We start from the raw sequence: 21,748 nt of genomic DNA on the forward strand, positions 1-21,748 counted from the left end.
AGTTTCAGAACACATAAAATTACTTAGAGCAAAAATAAGATTAGTACCCAATAAGGGTCCATGGGACTTAAAATGAAAAACTGGACATGTTTCCCTTTTGAATTAGACAATATCCATTTGGCAAACATATGAGCCAAAATATTGAGTAAAATGAGTTTTACACAGCCTTGTTAAGGTTTTTCCATATTCTCTAAATGAGACCAAAAGTTTCCCAAGTCAGGTAAATAAAATAAATAAAATATGCGGTGTTATCTTAGTGCCCACCACATAATAACTTTTTGTTTTTTGTCTTTTTTTGCCACACCACACGGCACGCGGGATCTTAGTTTCCCGACCAGGGATCGAACCCGCGCTTTCATGGAAGTGCCAAGTATTAACCACTGGACCTCCAGGGAAGCCCCCATAATAACTTATTGACCTCACATCTCAAAAGGACAGTGAGTGATATATCCTTTTAGATGTTTTTTAAATGATAATGAAAAGTGAATCTTAATAATAAAAATGACCATACTGATTACTTCCCACTTTGAAGAGATAAACAGGTAAAGGAGGTAGCTGGAGTTTCAAGGAGAGTAACGTGAATGACATCTGACACTTGGCTACTATTTTACTTGCCCACAGAAGGAGTGATTTTGATACCAAAGGTTGAAATAGGCTTTTCTAGGAGAAAAAAAATCACAAAAGAAATTCAGGTCAAGTCAGAATAAGAGATGAAGGCATATATTGACTGAAGAACAGCTCTGCTGGATAGCTCTAAAATGGGAATATATGGAGGTGGAGTTTAATCACAGGTTCCTTAAAGGTCAGGGGAAAGCAGGCAATGAACAAGAACTGCTTTTTGAACAGCTTAAAATTATAAGAATGTTCCAAACATAAGATTTAAGCTTAGGAACAAACAGGTTACTCACTTTTGTATTTTATTATTTCTAAACCGTCATTTAAGAATTTGGGTATTGTTTACCTATGGTACTAGGTTTACTTTATTCCCTACTACCTTTTGCCCCTCTTATAAAGATTTCACAACAAAATATTATATCATTTTTTCGGGATTAGTTCTAAATTACCACATCTTTTTTGTAACCTAACACATATGCCAATTATCTTAGTTTTTCCAACCTCTAATTCCCATAGCTGGTAGAGACAAACAAATCCATTTTCACTTCCTTCTTTTGATTTGAAAAACAAACTTTTTATCATTCATATTTGTATCTAAAAGCACTAAATTCCCTTTATCATTGTGTATACTCTAAGGGTGACCATAACAGGTTCCTCAGTGTAGCCATAGCAACACCCAGGGCTTTAAAATGGCCAACTGTGGCTAGTGATCTTAATTCTTTTCCATAACAAAAACACTATCTGATACATATATCCCCTTGCAAAATCACTTGCTGTTACTATTGCTTTTTCTCTCCTGAAATGTTATCTTCCTTCCTTACCATTGCTTAGTGTACAAGCCCACTAATTTTCAAGACCCTGGACTTTATCTTTTTTCTGTGCTTTGAAAAAATATATGAATAAAACACAAATGAGAAAAGAAAGATTAAAAAAAAAAAACCACTGCATTATTTATGCTGATAGTAAATAACCAAGGCAGCGTGAGAAGAGAGCTGTCATCAACAGCAACATGACCAATGACAACAGGAACACAAATGTGTCACTGGCTTTCTGTCCAGTATCTATAATTTTCTCTCTGGCTAAACATTATTTATTTGATAAGGTTTAATTATTAGATAATATTCATTAGTTATCAGCATTGTGTACATTGTTCTATTCAGAGAAGTGAAGATAAAATAGATAAATTGCACAACAGATACAGATCACAAAAGATGCAGGGTAGAGTGGAGAACATTCCAGAAAGCAGGAAGAGCATGTACAAAGACACAGAGGCATCGGTGAGAGGGAGGATGCAGCCTGTAGCAATAGAAACTGAAGGATGTTTGATAGTGCACTAAAGGTCAAGATGTGCACAAGAAGTAGTAAGAGGAGGTCAGAAGAGTCTGTGAAAGAAGGCAGGGATGTCAAGGCCACTGCAGAATAAAATCCAGATGGCTGGCAATGGTTGGCAAACATTCCTGTCAAAGGCCAGACAGTATGTATTTTAGGCATAGGTTCAGGCCACCTACGGTCTCTGTCACAGATTCTTATTTTTTTGTTTTTCAAAGTGTGAAAACCATGCTCAGCTCACAGGCAGTACAAAAGCAGGCCAGGGCTAGACTTGGCCCATAGGCCTCAGTTTGCTACTTCTGCTGTAGTCAATTGTTTACCTTGTCATATTGCCAGAAGCTCCAGGCACTGGAGAGAGAAAGAGAAACCTCAGAGTTACTTCAAAGGAGGTAGAATGACAATGAAAGATAAGTTGAGGTGGCCTAAAAACAATCCACCTGGCTGCCCAGGATGGGCTGTAGTGATATTACTGTCCCCCCATCCCATGGTTCATTTTAGTTTTTGAACGCTGAGGTGACAGAAAGTAATACATAACTGAACATTTTGGAAAATAACACATACACAGGCACAGATTTAGGTTTCTTAGTATGATAACAAGTTTTTTGATCTTTAGAATTACTTGTCCTCTAGCTATCAAAGAAAGGCTTTCCTTTCAGAACCAGATCACCATGCAGTGAGTGCAATGTCCTTTTGCATTATAATTCATAGCCTCCTTTGAAAAAGCTTCTGAGTAGAAATCTTACCTGAGCAGTATTTTATTCTTCCTGCTTACTGTATCCATTTCACAAAATAAAAAGTCTCATACACAGAAATCAGGGGCTTAGCTATAGAGATTTTCAGGTATGTTCAGTGAACCTAAATTAGCTCACAACACATGCCGACAGACAATGGGGGCATATCTCCCTGCAAAGAACAAGCATCATATGTGTTTGGAAGACTCTCCATAAAAGATGAGGAGGCCTTCCCTGGTGGTGCAGTGGTAGAGAGTCCGCCTGCCGATGCAGGGGACGCGGGTTCATGCCGCGGTCCGGGAAGATCCCACGTGCCGCGGAGCGGCTGGGCCCGTGCGCCATGGCTGCTGAGCCTGCACGTCCAGAGCCTGTGCTCCGCAACGGGAGAGGCCACAATAGTGAGAGGCCTGCATACCGCAGGAAAAAAAAAAAAAAAAAAGATGAGGAAAAGAGGGCACTCTGCAATTATAGCTCACAGCTCACTGACTTAGTACTCACCCTGGGGCACCAACACCCTCCCTATTGTGAGTGTAACCGGGTGATAAAGCCCAAAGTCTTCCTGTGTCTGAGGCACATCCCTAGGCTGCTTCTATGCTTAAAAAAATCAAGGTTTGTACTCAACGCAGGCATTAGACACCCCAGTTTCCAACATGCTAGTTCTACCCCATGTCAATTAATAGTTTCACCAGAATCTAATTTTAAGTAACTAAAAATTTCAACAAACTAGAACATAACCATCACATATTTCTGTATCTGGGGGAATAAACAAGAGTTATTGGGGTTATAGTCTTAATAAAAAGAAAACACAATGCAAATTTTAAAAGAATAAACATAAAAACACAGCTCAAAAACTTAGAAATGAGCACAAATTAAGGAAAGCATACAATTAAAAATAGGAAGAACTGACCTTAGAACATGACATGGTTATATTTTGATTACCCAACTAACAATCATAATCAGAAATGTGAAGTCTTGAGAGCTCTGAGAAGTGGACGGCCTGCTTCTCTGCCGCGGGTGCAGCTCCCTCACCTGAGGCGAACCCCACTTGCCCTGGCGTGAGCCAGCGCCCCTGCAGCTGCTCCCCACGGCGCCCTCCGGTTCCTGCCACTGCAGCTACGGCGCCCTCGCCCCTCAGACGGTTGTAAAGAAGGAAGTCTCACTTTCTGCGTCAAAATGAAGTGGGATTTTAACTATTACCACGTTCATTCTGGAATTAAACCGGTAAAGCCTGATGACAGAAGACAAGGTTCCTACACTACTTCATATTTGGAAGGTTCTTAAAAAGACTGCATTTAAGACTATGAAAGGGTCTTCCGGGAAGATGGCGGAAGATTAAGACGCGGAGATCACCTTCCTCCCCACAGATACACCAGAAATACATCTACACGTGGAACAACTGCTACAGAACACCTACTGAACACTGGCAGAAGACCTCAGACCTCCCAAAAGGCAAGAAACCCCCCACGTACCTGGGTAGGGCAAAAGAAAAAACAGAGACAAAGAATAGGGACAGGACCTGCACCAGGGGGAGGGAGCTGTGAAAAAGGAAAACTTACCACACACCAGGAAGCCCCTTCGCGCGTGGAGAGTGCGGGTGGCGGAGGGGGAAAGCTTTGGAGCCGCAGAAGAAAGCACAGCAAAAGGGGTGCGGAGGGCAAAGCGGAGAGATTCCCGCACAGAGGATCAGGGGCCGACCGGAACTCACCAGCCCGAGAGGCTTGTCTGCTCACCCGCCAGGGCGGGCGGGGCTGAGGCTTCGGTCGGAGCGCCGGGAGAGGACTGTGATTCGCGGCGTGAACACAGCCTGCAGGAGGTTAGTGCGTCACAGCTAGCCGGGAGGGAGTCCGGGGAAAAGTCTGGACCTGCCGAAGAGGCAAGAGACTTTTTCCTGCCTCTTTGTTTCCTGGTGCGCGAGGAGAGAGGATTAAGAGCGCTGCTTAAAGGAGCTCCAGAAACGGGCGCGAGCCGTGGCTAAAACCGCGGATCCCAGAGACGGGCATGAGACGCTAAGGCTGCTGCTGCTGCCACCAAGAAGCCTGTGTGCGAGCACAGGTCACTGTCCACACCCCCCTTCCGGGGAGCCTGTGCAGCCCACCACTGCCAGAGTCCCGGGATGCAGGGACAACTCCCCTGGGAGAACGCATGGCGCGCCTCAGGCTGGTGTAATGTCACGCTGGCCTCTGCCGCCGCAGGCTCTCCCCGCACTCCGTGCTCCTCCCTCCCCCTGGCCTGAGGGAGCCAGAGCCCCCGAATCAGCGGCTCCTTTAACCCCGTCCTGTCTGAGCGAAGAACAGACACCCTCCAGTGACCTACACGCAGACGTGGGGCCAAATCCAAAGCTGAGCCCCTGGGAGCTGTGAGAACAAAGAAGAGAGAGGGAAATTTCTCCCAGCCGACTCAGAAGCAGCGGATTAAAGCTCCACAATCAACTTGATGTACCCTGCAACTGTGGAATACATGAATAGACAACGGATCATCCCAAATTGAGGAGGTGGACTTTGCGAGCAAGATTTATGATTTTTTCCCGTTTTCCTGTTTTTGTGAGTGTGTATGTGTATGCTTCTGTGTGAGATTTTGTCTGTATAGCTTGGCTTCCACCATTTGTCTTAGGGCTCTATCCGTCCGTTTTTTTGTTTTTTTTGTTGTTTTTTAAATTTTTTTTCTTTTTTTTCTTAATAATTTTTTTATTTTAATAACTTTATTGTATTTTATCTTACTTTATTTTATTTTACTTTATCTTCTTTCTTGCTTTTTTCCTTCCTTCCCTCCTTCCTTCCTGCTTTCCTCCTTCCCTCCCTCCCTTCTTTCTTTCTTTCTTCTTTCTTTCTTTCTTCTACTAATTCTTTCTTTCTACTTTTTCTCCCTTTTATTCTGAGCCGTGTGAATGAAAGGCTCTTGGTGCTGCATGCAGGAGTCAGTGCTGTGCCTCTGACGTCGGACAGCCAACTTAAGGACACTGGTCCACAAGAGACCTCCCAGCTCCACATAATATCAAACGGCGAATATCTCCATCTCAACACCAATACCCAGCTTCACTCAACGACCAGCAAGCTACAGTGCTGGACACCCTATGCGAAACAACTAGCAAGACAGGAACACAAACCCACCCATTAGCAGAGAGGCTGCCTAAAATCATAAGCCCACAGACACCCCAAAACACACCACCAGACGTGTACCTGCCCACCAGAAAGACAAGATCCAGCCTCATCCACCAGGACACAGGCACTAGTCCCCTCCACCAGGAAGCCTACACAACCCACTGAACCAACCTTCACCACTGAGGACAGACACCAAAAACAACGGGAACTACGAACCTGCAGCCTGCAAAAAGGAGACCCCAAACACAGTAAGATAAGCAAAATGAGAAGACAGAAGAACACACAGCAGATGAAAGAGCAAGATAAAAACTCACCAGACCTAACAAATGAAGAGGAAATAGGCAGTCTACCTGAAAAAGAATTCAGAATAATAATAGTAAACATGATCCAAAATGTTGGACATACAATAGACAAAATGCAAGAAACACTTAACAAGGACCTAGAAGAACTAAAGATGAAACAAACAATGATGAACAACACAATAAATGAAATTAAAAATACTCCAGATGGGATCAATAGCAGAATAACTAAGGCAGAAGAACGGGTAAGTGACCTGGAAGATAAAGTAGTGGAAATAACTACTGCAGAGCAGAATAAAGAAAAAACAATGAAAAGAACTGAGGACAGGCTCAGAGACCTCTGGGACAACATTAAACGCACCAACATTCGAATTATAGGGGTTCCAGAAGAAGAAGAGAAAATGAAAGGGACTGCGAAAATATTTGAAGAGATTATAGTTGAAAAGTTCCCTAATATGGGAAAGGAAATAGTTAATCAAGTACAGGAAGCACAGAGAGTCCCATACAGGAAAAATCCAAGGAGAAATACGCCAAGACACATATTAATCGAACTGTCAAAAATTAAATAAAAAGAAAACATATTAAAAGCAGCAAGGGAAAAACAACAAATAACACACAAGGGCATCCCCATAAGGTTAACAGCTGATCTTTCAGCAGAAACTCTGCAGGCCAGAAGGGACTGGCAGCACATATTTAAACTGGTGAAGGAGAAAAATCTGCAACAAAAATTACTCTACCCAGCAAGGATCTCATTAAGATTTGATGGAGAAATTAAAACCTTTACAGACAAGAAAAAGCTGAGAGAGTTCAGCACCACCAAACCAGCTTTACAACAAATGCTAAAGGAACTTCTCTAGGCAACAAACACAAGAGAAGGAAAAGACCTACAATAACGAACCCAAAACAATTAAGAAAATGGGAACAGGAACATGCATATCGATAATTACCTTAAATATAAATGGACTAAATGCTCCCACCAAAAGACACAGATTGGTTGAATGGATACATGAACAGGACCCATATATTTGCTGTCTACAAGAGACCCACTTCAGACGTAGAAACACATACAGACTGAAAGTAAGGGGATGGAAAAAGATATTTCATGCAAATGGAAACCAAAAGAAAGCTGGAGTAGCAATTCTCATATCAGACAAAATAGACTTTAAAATAAGGACTATTAAAAGAGACAAAGAAGGACACTACATAATGATCAAGGGATCGATCCAAGAAGAAGATATAACAATTGTAAATATTTATGCACCCAACATAGGAGCACCTCAATACATAAGGCAAATACTAACAGCCATAAAAGGGGAAATCGACAGTAACACATTCATAGTAGGGGACTTAAACACTCCACTTTCACCCATGGACAGATCATCCAAAATGAAAATAAATAAGGAAACACAAGCTTTAAATGATACATTAAACAGGATGGACTTAATTGATATTTATAGGACACTCCATCCAAAAACAACAGAATACACATTTTTCTCAAGTGCTCATGGAGCATTCTCCAGGATAGATCATATCTTGGGTCACAAATCAAGCCTTGGTAAATTTAAGAAAATTAAAATTGTATCAAGTATCTTTTCTGACCACAACGCCATGAGACTAGATATCAATTACAGGAAAAGATCTATAAAAAATACAAACACATGGAGGCTAAACAATACACTACTTAATAACGAAGTGATCACTGAAGAAATCAAAGAGGAAACGAAAAATACCTAGAAACAAATGAAAATGGAGACATGACGACCCAAAATCTATGGGATGCAGCAAAAGCAGTTCTAAGAGGGAAGTTTATAGCAATACAATCCTACCTTAAGAAACAGGAAACATCTCGAATAAACAACCTAACGTTGCACCTAAAGCAATTAGAGAAAGAAGAACAACAGAACCCCCAAGTTAGCAGAAGGAAAGAAATCATAAAAATCAGATCAGAAAAAAATGAAAAAGAAATGAAGGAAACGATAGCAAAGATCAATAAAACTAAAAGCTGGTTCTTTGAGAAGATAAACAAAATTGATAAAGCATTAGCCAGACTCATCAAGAAAAAAAGGAAGAAGACTCAGATCAATAGAATTAGAAATGAAAAAGGAGAAGTAAAAACTGACACTGCAGAAATACAAAAGATCATGAGAGATTACTACAAGCAACTCCATGCCAATAAAATAGACAACCTGGAAGAAATGGACAAATTCTTAGAAATGCACAACCTGCCAAGACTGAATCAGGAAGAAATAGAAAATATGAACAGACCATTCACAAGCACTGAAATTGAAACTGTGATTAAAAATCTTCCAACAAACAAAAGCCCAGGAGCAGATGGCTTCACAGGCGAATTCTATCAAACATTTAGAGAAGAGCTAACACTTATCCTTCTCAAACTCTTCCAAAATATAGCAGAGGGAGGAACACTCCCAAACTCATTCTACGAGGCCACCATCACCCTGATACCAAACCCAGACAAGGATGTCACAAAGAAAGGAAACTACAGGCCAATATCACTGATGAACATAGATGCAAAAGTCCTCAACAAAATACTAGCAAACAGCACATTAAAAGGATCATACACCATGATCAAGTGGGATTTATTCCAGGAATGCAAGGATTCTTCAGTATACACAAATCAATTAATGTGATAAACCATATTAACAAATTGAAGGAGAAAAACCATGTGATCATCTCAATAGATGCAGAGAAAGCTTTCGACAAAATTCAACACCAATTTATGATAAAAGCCCTGCAGAAAGTAGGCATAGAGGGAACTTTCCTCAACATAATAAAGGCCATATATGACAAACCCACAGCCAACATCGTCCTCAATGGTGAAAAACTGAAAGCATTTCCACTAAGATCAAGAACAAGACAAGGTTGCCCACTCTCACCACTCTTATTCAACATAGTTTTGGAAGATTTAGCCACAGCAATCAAAGAAGAAAAGGAAATAAAAGGAATCCAAATCGAAAAAGAAGAAGTAAAGCTGTCACTGTTTGCAGATGACATGATACTATATATAGAGAATCCTAAAGATGCTACCAGAAAACTACTAGAGCTAATCAATGAATTTGGTAAAGTAGCAGAATACAAAATTAATGCACAGAAATCTCTTGCATTCCTATACAGTAATGATGAAAAATCTGAAAGTGAAATCAAGAAAACACTCCCATTTACCATTGCAACAAAAAGAATAAAATACCTAGGAATAAACCTATGTAGGGAGACAAAAGACCTGTATGCAGAAAAGTATAAGACACTGATGAAAGAAATTAAAGATGATACAAATAGATGGACTCTACTACCCAAAGCAATCTACAGATGCAATACAATCCCTATCAAACTACCACTGGCATTTTTCACAGAACTAGAACAAAAAATTTCACAATTTGTATGAAAACACAAAAGACCCTGAATAGCCAAAGCAATCTTGAGAAAGAAAAATGGAGCTGGAGGAATCAGGCTCCCGGACTTCAGACTATACTACAAAGCTACAGTAATCAAGATAGTATGGTGCTGGCACAAAAACAGAAAGATAGATCAATGGAACAGGATAGAAAGCCCAGAGATAAACCCACACACATACGGTCACCTTATCTTTGATAAAGGAGTCAGGAATGTACAGTGGAGAAAGGATAGCCTCTTCTATAAGTGGTGCTGGGAAAACTGGACAGCTACATGTAAAAGTATGAAGTTAGATCACTCCCTAACACCATACACAAAAATAAGCTGAAAATGGATTAAAGACCTAAATGTAAGGCCAGAAACTATCAAACTCTTAGAGGAAAACATAGGCAGAACACTCTATGACATAAATCACAGCAAGATCCTTTCTGATCCACCTCCTAGAAAAATGGAAATAAAAACAAAAGTAAACAAATGGGACCTAATGAAACGTCAAAGCTTTTGCACAGCAAAGGAAACCAAAAACAAGACCAAAAGACAACCCTCAGAATGGGAGAAAATATTTGCAAATGAAGCAACTGACAAAGGATTAATCTCCAAAATTTATAAGCAGCTCATGCAGCTCAATAACAAAACAACAAACAACGCAATCCAAAAATGGACAGAAGACCTAAAGAGACAATCTCCAAAGAAGTCATACAGACTGCCAACAAACACATGAAAGAATGCTCAACATCATTAATCATTAGAGAAATGCAAATCAAAACTACAATGAGATATCATCTCACACCAGTCAGAATGGTCATCATCAAAAAATCTAGAAACAATAAATGCTGGAGAGGGTGTGGAGAAAAGGGAACCCTCTTGCACTGTTGGTGGGAATGTAAATTGATAAAGCCACTGTGGAGAACAGTATGGAGGTTCCTTAAAAAACTACACATAGAACTACCATATGACCCAGCAATCCCACTACTGGGCATATACCCTAAGAAAACCATAATTCAAAAAGAGTCATGTACCAAAATGCTCATTGCAGCTCTATTTGCAATAGCGAGGTGATGGAAACAACCTAAGTGTCCATCATCGGATGAATGGATAAAGAAGATGTGCCACATATATACAATGGCATATTTCTCAGCCATAAAAAGAAACGAAATTGAGCTATTTGTAATGAGGTGCATAGACCTAGAGTCTGTCATACAGAGTGAAGTAAGTCAGAAAGAGAAAGACAAATACCGTATGCTAACACATATATATGGAATTTAAGGAAAAAAAAATATCATGAAGAACCTAGGGGTGAGACAGGAATAAAGACACAGACCTACTATAGAATGGACTTGAGGATATGGGGAGGGTGAAGTGTAAGCTGTGACAAAGCGAGAGAGAGGAATGGACATATATACACTACCAAACGTAAGGTAGATAGCTAGTGGGAAGCAGCCGCATAGCACAGGGAGATCAGCTCGGTGGCTTGTGACCACCTGGAGGGGTGTGATAGGGAGGGTGGGAGAGAGGGAGACTCAAGAGGGAGGAGATATGGGAACATATGTATACGTATAACTCATTCACTTTGTTATAAAGCAGAAACTAACACACCATTGTAAAGCAATTATACTCCAATTAAAAAAAAAGAGATAAGAAACAGAAAGATAAAGTTGCTAATCTAGAAAAAAAAAACAGAAAGACTATGAAAGTTTACCAGGTTTTCGGTCACCGACTATGAGCCCCAGCATTGTAGAACTTGAAACTGAAAGCAAACCCTGGCATAATAAGGAAAATCAACATGTACGACACTTAACAGTTCAAATGACATAGAAGAACTGGAGACCAGTGTACCTTATGAAGACAGTGGCTACTCTTCATTTTCCCAACAAAGTGGCTTCAATGAGCATGAAGACAGTAGCCTTCCCCTGGTGGAAAATTTCAGTGACAGTCCACAATCTTGCCCGCTATGGACGCAAAGCGCAGGCCAACATCCCAAGAAAAACTTGCTGCCAGCTCTTCATTCTGAAAAAGTGGTTTGTTCAACGTTAAAAAAAAAAAAAAAAAAAAGGTAAACGAAATCCTAAAATAGATTGGGAGAAGCTGAGGGAATTTATATCCAGTGGAAATTTTAGACTACGGAATATAACTGGCAGGAAAACAGGCCTAAAGTGTGTAGATGTTCTCAGGGAACTCTTTCGAAGGGGACTCAGACATCCCTTAGCAAATATTTTAACACAGCTCAGTAATGTGGACTTAATCAAGTAAGTATTGTTGTTTTGAGTTCATTAGTGTAACCCATGAAAATTTTTGTTAGGTGGCTCAGCACCACCAGCTCATGCAAAGACATAGTAGGGGGGATTCCCTGGTGGCGCAGTGGTTGAGAGTCCGCCTGCTGATGCAGGGGACACGGGTTTGTGCCCCGGTCCGGGAAGATCCCACATGCCGCGGAGCGGCTGGGTCCGTGAGCTATGGCCACTAAGCCTGTGCAAAGACATAGTAGGGTAGTCTTGCACTGTTGTTTAATTGAGGTGATGACTTTTGTCTGGTTGCTGGTATTTTACTACCTATGTGTCACTAAGAGGAAAGAAAGATAATTTTTAGAGTATGCATTTAATCCAGTTATTTCAAATTTCATATGTATGCTATTAGAAAACTATTTCTGTTAGATTGGGATCTTTGTTCTTTTGGTTCTGAAATTGTTCATAGGTAAGCTGCATCTTTTAGTCTTAACTATAAAACAACAGCCTAGGTCTGGTGTACAGGTCCTATAGGCATTATGATTTTTGTCACACTTGAAAGTATAAAATAATTTCTGTTTTTTTTAGGCTATTTTCAAATTTGACAGTAAATTTGACAGTGATGAAAATACAGAAACCCACAAATGGGTCTGATTATTACCGTCTCTTAGAAACCTTATACTGACTCCCCTTTCTCATTCCACCAAAGAAAACCTGTTAGGATGTGGTAACTGAGAATTAAGATGATTATCTAATCTATTGAATTAGATTGCCTCCAACTCAACTGGGTTCATTTTCGGCTCTTTGAAAATTTTTTTTTTTTTTTGCGGTACGCGGGCCTCTCACTGTTGTGGCCTTTCCCGTTGCGGAGCACAGGCTCCGGACGCGCAGGCGTCCAGGGAAGCCCTGAAAAATTTTTTAGAGGTACTCTTTGTGTTACTTTACACTGGTCCATGAAATACAGCTGATACAAAACAGACGTAAGTAAGTATTGATTTTTATTGTTGGCCAGCTTCTTGAGAGATAATCGACATCACAACATTTTTGTTAACAAAATGGATTTTTTAAATTGATTTCTACTAATAGCAGTGTGTCCTCAAGTTCTTTGAAACTTGTCTAATGTTAATAAATAACCAAGATGGTGCCATATATACAATGGGGCTTATTTGATATTTGAGGATATTGTGAAAAAATGAAGTACTAAGTGTAGTGGTTCTTAAGCCTGGATCCACTTAGAATTACTTAATGGTGAGCTTTTAAAAATAATACAGAGCCCTGGCCCCCATTTTAGATCAATTAAACCCAAGTGACTAGGCATGGGCCATCCTTAAATCTTAAATTCATGCCTCAGGCAATTCTAATGCATAGCCAGGTTTGAGAAGCACTGCTAATAGAAATTTCTTTTTTGCACTGTTAATGTTTCTGTAATATAATCTTGGTTCTTTGTGGTGCTTTAATTGTTTGCTTTATAATCATTTACTTTTCCAGCATGTCTAAAGTGAGCACAACTTGGAAGAAGATTCCAGAAGATGATAAGGGGGCATTGCAATTGTACAATAAAGCAATACAAAGAATTACCATTAAAAAAAAAAAGAACTGTGAAGTTTCATTAATGTTTTGTATTTTTTTAACATCTTTATTGGAGTATAATCGCTTTACATTGTTGTGTTAGTTTCTGCTGTAAACAAAGTGAATCAGCTATACGTACACATATATCCCCAAATCTCCTCCCTCTTGCATCTCCCTCACACCCTCCCTATCCCACCCCTGTAGGTGGTCACAAATCATTAATGTTTAAGTGGGCAAGAGAGCCTATGAAAAACAGCTCTATCTATTGCAAACCTTATGTTCATTATTCAAAACACACAAAAGAAACAACAAACAAAATGTTATAAGGTACCATTATACTAAGTACCATACTAGATATGGAGATATAAAAATGACTAAAAGATGTCTTGTGCCCTTTTACTATAGCCCAGTGGAGGAGAAGATACATATGAATAGAGTAAAATGGAAAAAAATACCATTAAAATGGTATGTGTAAATTATTGGAGTAACCTAAACAAGGAAAAAATAAAGCCTTCACAAAGGTGACATCTGAACTAGCTCATCTAAAACTGTGATTTACAACACAAATGAAATGTCTCATAATTCTATTTATAACAAGAAATGTACGTTCTTAGTCGGATGATGTAAACCACACATGCTCCCTGAACTGCCCCCACCACATCGGCCCCTGTGGGCCTTTGTCATACCTCTGGATCCCTCAAGGTCCCCCGAGTGAACAGTGTCTGTGGCGGCCAAAGCACATCCGTGCTTGGGCAATAAACAGGTCAGTGACCACAAGTGTGTAATGAGTTTTTAAAGTGCCGAATATTTTGGAAGTGAAGAGAAAGAAATTTAAAGGAGAGAAACTCTCCAAAACAGTCTGTAATAACCTATAAGAATATTTCTGAGAGACCTTAATGGACTTCAAAACAGAGAATTTGACAAGTTGAATCATTGGTTCAAAGGAATAAATCCCAGATACTCTGTAGATGTCATTTTCCAAAACTCTGACTTTTGAGAACTCAAACTTTTTCTCCATAATAATTACCATCTTTCAGGTCCATTAGTTTCATGGATGTTGTCTATTGTTATTTTCTTCTGTCCCTCCTCCTTTCCATGAGAAACAGCTTCTTATTCCCATTCCTCAAAATTTTTTAAGTTTTATTTTTGAAATATTATTAACCCAAATGAACTATATCCAAATAAACTATATTAACCCAAATAAACTAAATAAACTATATATACAAATATCCCTTCTTTTACTGATACAAAATAAGAATGACATCCTCTCAAGTTTACTAGTTTAAGAACAGGAAGGTACAACTTCATGGTAGATTTCATTTTTACTTGATTTGACTTGTTACATGTTCAAAATTTTGGCAAAAATAACCCAACTAACAAAATAATTTAATTGACAAAATGGAGCATATTGCCTACACTCCTGTTTATTGCATGAAAACAAGTGATGTTAAGTGATATTAAGCAGGCTCTGTGCTAGCCACTGTCTCTTATGTTGCCTCATAAGCATCATCTCAGAAATTATCACATATTCAAGCACTTTCAGACACTGGTAAGCAGGTGGACATACTGTTGTCTTAATATAGGTATGACGTTAAGTGATGTTCACCATTTTAGTGATAGGAAACCAACATTTAATTTATACTCACTCACCTAGAGTGGAGCCTATGTTTGGTCCAGACCACACCCTAAACCATACTGGGCCAGCCATGAGGAACTGATTTTCAGTCTGGAAGCATCAGTGGACCACAGTGGTTGTCTACAGTGGGCATTACTCTAGTTGTTGGTAAGCATATTGCACAAGTTGTTGAATAGTTTTAATATCACCCCTGCAGCATGTGATCAGCCAAGGCAAGCCCTTCTCTTAATAATCAACAGCACATGAAAAAATCTTGATAACGCCTTCTCTCAAATTTTACATGGTCTACCTTAGCCCCTAATGATAAACATTCAGTGCAAAAGATCTCTCATTTCTTCTCAGAGCAGAGAGAGATTTTTATTTTATTACTCCAGTTTCTTTTTAGTCTGCCAGCAAATAATTATTATCACTCTCAAAGTGAAAATGTTTCAAAAGGTATGAGCATCCCCTTGGAAACTTCCCAGGTATGAAATTGGCATAATCAGCAATCAGCTTCTAATTAAACATCAGTGGTCATGACATCAGTACAGTCTTATTAAATCAATTAATTAATTTCTTATTAGATACCATTCAGGATAGGAATCATGCTCTGTTTTTATGTTCAAAAATTAAATCACACCTAAATTTTTATGCCATTATATAATATCTTATTAATTGCTTTAAATCTCCTATTATTACTCTTGTATACAGCTCTCTACCTTCCCAGCTCAGCTCACTCTGATTTTCAAGGTTATCATACAATTTCCACTCTTTTATTTGACTCAGCACTCATAATTAATCCTTACTTGACAATTGTATGTATCCTCCCAATTTCTCCTTCTATCAGGAGAATATGGTCTCAACTCCCAGAATCTTATCAAATAAATTATATCTGGGCCTATTCCATCTGGATCATCCCAGGTCAATGTATTCTCATCAGGTTTTTTTTTTTTTCCAATCTATATCTTAGTTATCTTTTTTTAAATGCTAGGAACAAGTATATGAAATTTTGTTTAGTATTCAAAGTTTCATAAAGTTTTTTGACAGCTCCAACTATTATTATTGATTTCAAAGAATGCGACTTATTATTCCATGCATCATAGATAACTTTTTCTTAGTGTTCATTAAAATGATAGAATAGCTCTAATCTCTACCTGTCTGCCATTTAAATGAAGAACTAAGTTATTTGCATCATAGCTGCCATCACTTACAATGCTGAGACTCAATCAATTTGGCATTTTGAGTTATATTCATGGCAGTAAGAAAAATGGTAATGACTCACTTCTTTTTTCTGTGGTTGTCAGATATTTCTACAGAAAGGAAAAGAATACTGCGCTTTCTTGTTGGACACTCATTTGCAAATACCACAGATCTCAGTAATTGACAGTGTAATGAAAAAAAATAAATTTTCATTACAAACTGTACTTCCTTTTCTTCTACAAAAAAAAAAAAAATCTATCAAAGTAATGGCAAAAATTCAATGACTGTTGTTGGCAAAGGAATGTTTTAAGTCTCTACATACAAACCAGTATGTACCAACTGCAGCCCATCTTCAGAGCTTACCAGATTTAAAAACTAATGGGTGTAAACCTCAAGATTTCAAAACTTCTGTGGTTGGTACTTAACTGCTGTTCCATTTTGGCTGACATAGGAACTAAAAAACTCAAAAAAAGACACACTTTCTTACAATAGCAAACTTTTAACAGCATTAAAGTTTATGAGACATCTGACTTAAATCCTGTTTTGAGAAAAGTTCCATTAGGAACTCAGAGAAAATGCTAAGCATGAGCCTGAAGACCTTGTTAATGACCTTTTAATGGTATTTTACATGTTGTTGTCACACTCCATATTGACAGATTTTGACAGCTTAATAATATCCTTGGTGAATCAGAATCAATTTATGCTTCAGACCTATGACTCTCTTATGCAACTAATGAAGTAATTACTGCTCCTTCCTTCTCAGGAGAAAGTCTTTACATGGTACTATGTAATAATATAAAATCTCATGCTGCAACCCACAATAGCATCCTGAAAATTCTCCCTTCCAGGATACCATTTGTTGAGTTTTCAGTAAATAAAATATAGACATTTAGGAAGGTATTTATTGCCAAAGCAAAGATAATAATTGCTAGTATAGGCTAAAATGTGTTATTTTAGAATTGCTAGCTTCCAGCTTGCAAAAGGCAGCAAAAGTTGAAGTAAAAATACTGAAACATTATTTATTGATATAAAGTTCTTTTTATGGAACTTGCAGAATATTGATCTCATATCTTGACCTCTGAAAGTTAATTTCTCAAGTAACTTCAACTCTTCAGAAACTTTCCAAAACTCAAATGTAGCCACAATATCCAATTATAAATATACCAGAATTTAGCATTCAGGTTTATTTATAAAAAATATTCTTTCCAATATTACTTAGACTAGCTTTGATCTACAACCATTTGCATATCTACTACATTCAAATACTACTATAAACCATCTCACACTTAGATTTATTCACAGAAAAAATTTATTCTGAAATAATTTTGCTATAAATGTTAATCAACCAAAGAACTAAAACCAGCTTATGCAAAGTGCAACTATCAGAATTCACAGAGGAATGTCATTCTAATCTTGCTCCTCTGTAGAAATGGACTCTGATTTTGTTATTAATGTTGTGGTTGGAACTATTCTAGACCAAGGAACACAAACTATTAATGTGAATGAACCGTTCTGAGTATTATCTTAAGAAGCTAGTTTGAGAAAGATCTATGTCATCTTGTTTTCATGCTGTTCATCTGCCATTTAATTGGCTATTGGCTATGGGAGGCCTGTCAAACCTAAAACAAAGTCCTCTGTAACTTTGGGTCTGGTATTTGGGGAAAAAACAAACCCAAGTATTATAATCACTGTAATAATTACATAACTAGTACATTTTGGGTCTATAACAGAACAAATTATAGAAAAACTAAAAAAATTTTTTCAATTTAAAAAAGGCCAATCTCAGAGCCCAGCTCAATGTCACTAAGCCTGAGCTCAAAAATAACTCAAAAAGAGCTCATGACCAAGCAACTGACAGCCACACTTGGGGATAGGAGGAGGGAGTTGGGTTGAAGAAGGTCCTTACATACTAAAGCTGGAAGGGGAAATGAAAGAGAAAGGAAGTCTCATTTATTTAGCAAATACTATATATCAGATCTATACTGACTGTCTTAATCCATAAAAAGCTGCCTTAATCAATGTTTACAATGACCTTGAGAGAAAGGTAAGACTAGCCTTATTTTACAGAAAACAAAATCACTTATCCAGGGGAGCAGCTGTGAAAGATAGAGCTGAAGCAGAAATCCAGCTCTCTTCATCCCAGAGACCTCCATCTTTTCACCAGTCTATGTGAGGGGAATTTTCCCTGTACAGGAAGAGAGGATGATTTAGGGCATCAGTCTGTATCTCCATAACCCACTCAAAGATTGCCATGAGTTCTTTATCTATTTGGGGGTCCTCCTGAGCCCTGAATTTCTAGAAAGAAAAATTAATAATTTGCTTTTGGTTACTTAGTAATCTCTGACACCATCATTGAACACTTTATTAGTGACTTTTTTCCCTGCAGTACCCAAGAATCACTGCTCTGTACCCAAATGTAACATAATACTAATGGTGCTATAAAATCAGGTACAAATGAAAAAACTTTCTCTCTTATCACAACCAACTTAAGCAGTACTATAGGCAGAAGAATGCAACCTCTCAGTGTTTGCTATTAAAGTAAAAAAATAATTCTATTTTCATATTGTAACAGCTTCCCCATAATGAAAGATCTGTGAACGTGCCATTAGTTAGATATAAGTGCAGTAGTTTGAAGATGACCTTAATGGAAATGTATGATACTTGAAGTGTTGTGAGACTAACTAACTATATCAGTTTAATAAACAGCCCATCAAAAACGCTAGAACACCCAGCAATCCCACTACTGGGCATATACCCTGAGAAAACCATAATTCAAAAAGAGTCATGTACCAAAATGTTCATTGCAGCTCTATTTACAATAGCCCGGAGATGGAAACAACCTATGTGTCCATGATTGGATGAATGGATAAAGAAGATGTGGCACATATATACAATGGAATATTACTCAGCCATAAAAAGAAACGAAATTGAGCTATTTGTAATGAGGTGGATAGACCTAGAGTCTGTCATAGAGAGTGAAGTAAGTCAGAAAGAGAGAGACAAATACCGTATGCTAACACATATATATGGAATTTAAGGAAAAAAAATGTCATGAAGAACCTAAGGGTAAGACAGGAATAAAGACACAGACCTACTAGAGAATGGACTTGAGGATATGGGGAGGGGGAAGGGTAAGCTGTGACAAAGCGAGAGAGAGGCATGGACATATATACACTACCAAACATAAGGTAGATAGCTAGTGGGAAGCAGCTGCATAGCACAGGGAGATCAGCTCGGTGCTTTGTGACTGCCTGGAGGGGTGTGATAGGGAGGGTGGGAGGGAGGGTGACGCAAGAGGGAAGAGATATGGGGATATATGTATATGTATAACTCATTCACTTTGTTATAAAGCAGAAACCAACACACCATTGTAAAGCAATTACACTCCAATAAAGATGTTTAAAACAAAACAAAACAAAAAACCCTAGAACACTTTATTCACTGATTTTAAAGATAAAAGTGCCATTTTAAATTTCTTACACATTAGGCTAAATATACAAATAATAATAATAATAATTACTTGTATTTGCTGTTTAATATAATGTATATCATGCTAAAATTTTCTTTTCTCAATTTTGTCCAATGATTCATGTTCCAATAAACTTAAATAACCAAACTTTAATGTTCCCCACAGCAAGTTTCTATTTGTTCAAGTATCTCTCTTAGTCCAGCCAAGAAAAAGAGGTAATTAAATTTGATATAGTTTGGGGACCATGGCTAAAACTATCAAGCCCTGAAAATCCTCTTTAATGCCAAATCCAGAATGCTAAACCACAGATCTTTCCAGCATATGTCTCTTTTAAAATAAGACAACCTTGAATTTCTCACTTTCCCCTTGACATTTCATCCCAATCACATCTCAGTATCCAATTAAATGCTTTCACTTACCATTAGAAGGACTGATTATTGCCAACCTTTTACAACAATGCTTATAGCTGCCTGACAAGCCAGCATCAGTTAATCCCAAGAAGGTCCACTTCAATTTGTCATTGTCCTAAAGGTTTGATATTCCTTGGATATAAATTCAAGACAGGGATGCTTCAACAGTCAGATGGCTTAGTTCAAAGCTGAGCACAGCTGGTTTATGGATGTATCATTATGGGCAGAGTCAGTCAGCATCTGCCCTGGTAGTAGACGTAAATTCTTGCCTCTAAGTGCCAGATACTTGGGCAGGCACCGGCACAGCCTTCCCACTCTAAATCACAATGACTGCTTCAACATCAGCACGCCTTCACCTCTTTGCAGAGGGTGTCATGACACCTACACTCATAAAACCATTTCAGGAACGAGTCTCCCTTGCTTGAAATCTTGAGAAAGATGTTTTCAAGCATTGGAGAAAGAATGTTCTGAAATCATATTGTATCCAACAGTATGAAATTAGAGCATTTAGGGCCAAGGCAGCAGCATTAATCCTTTATATTCATGAAGAGGTTTTCTTTTACAGCATTTTTCAGATATGATAACATCTGTCTGCACAACCTTCCCGCAAGGGATGCCAGTGGGAGGATGATTAACCAGATTTTGTACACCAGTAATGACATACAAAGCTCAGAGAGAGAGCGCAAGGTTTTATATTCCTTGTCCCCGGAGAGCTGAGGAAATAATTCAGGTCTTTCAAGTCTCGGGAAAATCTGCTTTCTTTTAAATAGTAAGCTACCTTTGTTACTCATTAGAGAGCTTGTTTTAAGGGGGATACTCCTTTAAAAGCCCATTAAATGCTTTTATATCAATTTGAAGGATTTGAATCAGAAATGAAGGACAGCTATTAGAAGGTACAAGCTGTGCCTGTAGCACAAGGGAAGAAATTGCAGTTACCCTGTCAGATACAAAATTTTCTTAACTTTTACATTCCAAGGACTAGGACTCTCTGCAGACTTTGGAATCGACAAATTTAGTCAATTTGTTGTACCTCTTATTTCAAATTGGAATCATGATATTTAAGTCTTCCATGAACAGGGATAAAACAAAAGTCAATCATTTATAGAGTCTCTTAGCACTATTTTAGGTCTCATGTGATATTTAAAATACAATAAATCATCCACCAAGTTCTCAATACTTAGAATGACATGTTGTTCTAATACAAACACATGTGCCAAAGTCAAAAACACATCATTCCCATCCATCCTACTAGGGCCTCTCAGCCTTTTATGCAACTTAGCAATATAACCTCACATCTCAATTATTTTCCATAATTTATTCATTCTCCTCAGAGAATTTGTAGTCAGAGAAAACCACAGCCAGAGAAACTGCCTGTATCTCTGATTGAATATTCTTCCCCGACAATGGAAAAGCCCTGGTCAAAATTAAAAGGCCTAAGTAAAATTTATTTTTAGTGCGTTACTCCCAATCAAAAACCCTCCTTGCTTAATTTTGTGACTTTTCTTTCATGCCTCAAAGCCACATGAAAATAAACAAAAAGGGGTGGTAAGCATTTACAGAATGTAAAAGGATACTAATGCAGTGTCCTAACCCTCCCCTGCCCAGCTTTTCCTAACACCTACCCTGGTGTTAGGCTTTCCCTAACACCTACCTCCTCAGGGCTGAACCCAGGGCAGGCTGCCCCAGCGATAGTGTGTGTCTGTTGCACACAGTTCCCCATTTCCATCCCATCAGCCACCACATCCTGTAGATTGTGCCTGTGAAATATTTCTCAATTTTATCT

At 38.5% G+C, this 21,748-nt stretch overlaps 1 pseudogene; it reads left to right on the forward strand.

Annotated features, from left to right (window-relative positions):
• Positions 1-3,833: 3,833 nt before the first annotated feature.
• LOC113605072 (F-box only protein 5-like) lies at positions 3,834-13,287 on the forward strand (annotated as a pseudogene).
• The last annotated feature ends 8,461 nt before the right edge of the window (positions 13,288-21,748 follow it).

Source organism: Aethalodelphis obliquidens, unplaced genomic scaffold, assembly GCF_003676395.1.
Source record: "Aethalodelphis obliquidens isolate GAN/ISIS:26980383/991018 unplaced genomic scaffold, ASM367639v1 scaffold2, whole genome shotgun sequence".
NCBI classification, from domain to species: domain Eukaryota; kingdom Metazoa; phylum Chordata; class Mammalia; order Artiodactyla; family Delphinidae; genus Aethalodelphis; species Aethalodelphis obliquidens.